The sequence below is a fragment of the Colias philodice genome, chromosome 10, assembly GCF_061535455.1.
Source record: "Colias philodice isolate Cphi_HAF_F1 chromosome 10, ilColPhil1 Martin Lab GWU primary, whole genome shotgun sequence".
Classification (NCBI taxonomy): Eukaryota; Metazoa; Arthropoda; class Insecta; order Lepidoptera; family Pieridae; genus Colias; species Colias philodice.
Genome location: NC_143095.1, coordinates 7,265,061 through 7,269,532, shown reverse-complemented (window position 1 = coordinate 7,269,532; position 4,472 = coordinate 7,265,061).

The window sequence follows — 4,472 nt, the reverse complement described above, 5'->3', positions numbered from 1 at the left end:
ATGAAATTAAACCGTATCTTGCAGCCTGCAGCAACCTGCTAGTATATAAGTAGTGCTGATTAAGATTCAATTAAGATAAAAATTCTTATTCACACATTCATTTCGTACAGCGTGAGCGTATCTTCCGATTCACAGTTCTGGAAAATTTTAAAGTGGATTGGAGAGGAAGTTAGCCTCGTTATCATGAAGTACTGTAGAATCAGTGGAACGGAACGTAGCGACAAAGCTAAAATGTTAAACGATGGAAAAAAGTATTTACAGGGCTTAGCGCTTTTATCCAGTGATTTTAAGGTCAAACGCAGCTTAATCTAGACTGTTTGTGTAATATTATGAACGTTGATTAGTACCTAAATAAGAAAAAAAAATTCTTACAGAGTACATAAATTCACCTTCAAAAGTGCTATTCCAGATTAACAGATAGTAGAGATCTATACTAATATTATAAAGAGGAAAGGTTTGTATGTATGTATGTATGTATGGTTTTCATGCATAAACTACTGGACCGATTTTGATGAAATTTGGCACAAATAATCTTTAGACCCTGAGAAAGATCATAGGCTACCTTTTATTGCGAAATATGTACCACGGGCGAAGCCGAGCCGGACCGCTAGTATAATAATATAAATTTCTTGCAACAATTTTTTTTTTCAGAAAATACTATAATAGTAGAAGGGGTTATTGGTGGAAATTTGTAAGGAGAATAGTTAAAACGGCCGCGGTCGAAGTGCATTTTCCAATGTTCTTTCAGCATTTTATTACCATGATAAAGAAGCTAGAATAAAATTATAATTTGCATTTCCGCATAAACGAGTGAGGCGAAAGAAACTGATTAGATAAAAATTGAAGCACCTTTATCAGTCCAATTACCATTGAAAATTTTCTTAGATTTTTTATTATTATCCAAAACTGTTTATGTTACGTGCAAAAAATTAAGGACGCTTTTAATGGATTTTTAACACGATTTTTCGTTTCGAAAACTTTACAGCGAGCATGGTCACGGGTTACCTACTGTATAATAATCGCGTAATATCAAACAAATGAAAATACTATATTTTATAATCCATTTCATACATTTTACTTCCTATATAGAAACTATGATCATTCACGCGACCTAAAATACACTAACAAGGCTTCACATTGAATGATGTGGGTTTTGTATTGGAGTGTAAGGTCTATGAAGCGATATGAATTCAAACTGAATGATTGTTCCAACTCGTGAACAATGAATAAAGATTTTTTGAATTTGTGAATGGATGGTTCTTATATCTATTGTGTTATTGTTGATGATATTGATTTTAGTTTGATACGATGAACATAATATATTTAGACGATAATTTTATTTTGAGATGAATGTAATAAATTTAAATGGGTCACGTCTAGATTCCTTGATGGGTTCAGTAGATTTGAACAACTGCAACAAGTTTTGTAAATTTCACTAGCTGTATAGAAACAACTCACAGTAGACTAATTTACAAAATTGGGACGTATTTTAAAAGATTGGACAAAGATACATCACATGTATCTATAACTTAAAAAAAATTAACGCAGAAATAAAAACAATAGTTTTACAACCTCTAACGACTCTGACGAGTTCATTGTCAGAAACATGTTACCAAAACAAAAAAAAATGTTGTGTGGTTTTATGAAACCACGGTAAAAGTGAAACTGTTCGAACGGTTCCGAACACTGCTTTGTGTAGCGCATGTCGCGTGTCGGTCGGCTGCCGAGTAGGTATACCTACTCGGCAGCCGCGATACACGCGACATGCGCTACACAGACCAAAAAGTTTGAGACGATGTAATAAAAGTTTCACTTTAAAAAACATTTCAATAAATATTTTCAACAAATTTCAATGCTAATGTAAACGTTAAAACTCATTAACATGCAATAATGAAACGTGAACAATTTAAAAATGATGTATCAAGCAATATCCAATGAATGGATAACAATGCAGAACAGTAATGCTCCATCGAAATTTTTTTGCTTTTCATACGTAGCTCGCTAGTTTTGAAACAATAGCATATTGCGGAATGAAATTCGCATCGGATTTAAATGAACCACCGCCAGCACACATGAATAACACTATACAAATGAGAACTTTATTGAAATACATGTATTTCATATATAAAATGCAAACAAATGAAGAATAAATGGCAAAGGGAATGCGGAAATTAAATGGTATGCACCGAAATGTAAAAGTTAATACTCGCCTATGTGTTGGAGATAAAACAAATGGCTATTTTCCTGCTAAATAATCATTAAGTTGGCGTACGTTGTTAATAAAAAGCTTTATGCATTCACTTGGCAAATCTATAATAAAAATGAATCGCTTATCTTGATAAGCGTAAAACTCGAGAACGGCTCAACCGATTTCGTTAATTCTTTTTTTATAATATTTCTTGAAGTACGAGGATATAGAGTACTAAATAGAGTACCAAGGGCAAACCGGGGCGGACCGATTGTCTTTAATAGAACCCTTCTAAACCTGATCTTACCTTAACATCTCCTAACATGTTCCTTAAATAAAAAATAATCACCATAAAATTCAATAGAATGACAGAAGACAAAATGCTCTTTTCTGTAATATGGGGTAAGTCGGAAATAAACTTGCATATGATTCATATGAACTAGTTGCGTAAGGGAATGCTAGGTCACCATAGATGTTATACATTATCTGTGCCATAAATGAACTTTCTAGAATCACAATACGGAATTTATACGAAGTGCGACATCTGCGTCTTGGAACTCGCATTCATACACATTCATATCTTACACAAGTTTGTACAGAAAAGTTATTCGTATAGTTAATATTTATTTGGATAATAGAACTGATACAATGGACTTTAATGTATTATTTTTTAGTGATATTGTTTATTAAGTGGACGGAAAGTACCACGAAGTCGATGAAAAAGAACTTCACAGTATATTTTCAGTTTCTTATGAGGTTAATAAGATAAACAATGGCAGAGAAACTAAGAGAAATATAAGAAACTGTATAAATCTTAGCCAACGCATTAGCATTTTTATTCAACTCGGGAATACTACCAGTGTTCTTTTTATACATACTTTATAAAAGTAATCTTAAATTCTCTAAAGATTTTAAAAGTGACCTATTTACTATTATAATATAGTGTATTTAAAAAGTTTATTTATTATAAAAGATAAATTATAAGTAATTATAACCAAATATTGCTTCTAAACACCGTATTTGAATCCATTTGTAATTCCAACATATTTCAATGTAATCTTCATCGAAAAATACTCGAAGAAACACAAATTTTCTTGGCGTCTGAAAGTGTGAAACTCACATCCCACTTACAAATAATTAAAAAGATGGAACACTCTCTAAATTAAAAGTGGATACTTTAGATTAAGATCACCACACACCATGTTCTTATGTTAGCAGACACGTGGTTCATATTATGTGTGGATTAGATTCACCATTTCTGATTGCGTATGTGTCCTACAATATTGGCCATGTCATTCCTTTTTTAATGTTTTCATTTAAATAGACCAATAAACTAATGAGAATTTCAACTTTTTGTTATAGTTGTATTTGTATGTAACAAACATAATATATAGGTACCTAAAGAAAGGTCGTGGCATTCCTAAAAAACAGGCTTTGTAACAATTTACTCCGTACACCACAAATAAAATTCACTTTGATAAAATATTAATCTAGATTTATTTATTCTTCCAGTGTGATACCTTCCCAGACTGCTCTTTTATTTATTGAGAGAATGTTTCTGACTTCACTTTTGAATTCTCTGTCGTTTAAAGAAGTAAATAAATATCTTGTTAAACAGCAGAATTATTCAAATGTAATGTTTAAAAGTACAAAATTTGTTTTAAATATTTATATGACAGTAAATAAGAAACAGGAACTAGGTTTCCGTTTAGAATAGGCTTGGATTAAAATGTATTTTTAGTGCAAACTTTTTCTTTATAAGTAAGTAAGTCCTTCATGTTTTGGTTGAGGTAGCATCTGTGCTCTACCACAATTAGTCATTATTTGTACCTATATCCTGACTAGCTGGAATTATTAATATATTATGTATGTATTTGTATAATAAAACTAAGTACTAATAGTCACGAGTACTTAACATACATAACATTTTACTACTACAAACATTTCAAAGAGGCATAATAATTAAAATTACTGATGACATCCGACGAGGTTTCGACAACAAAAAGCTCACCATACTCACGCTGATTGATTTCAGTAACGCGTTTAATAGCGTCGATCACGACGTACTGCTGGCAGTGCTGCGCTCTCTTAACTTATCCTCCTCGGCTACTGATTGGTTACAAAGTTACTTAGAGGGACGTCGGCAGCGTGTACTAATTGAGGAAGTTTCTTCAACTTGGTGCAATGTTTCTGCTGGTGTTCCTCAAGGTGGCGTTCTGTCTCCCCTCCTTTTTTCCATTTTTATAAACTCCCTTTCCAAGGATATTGTGTCATCTTACCATAT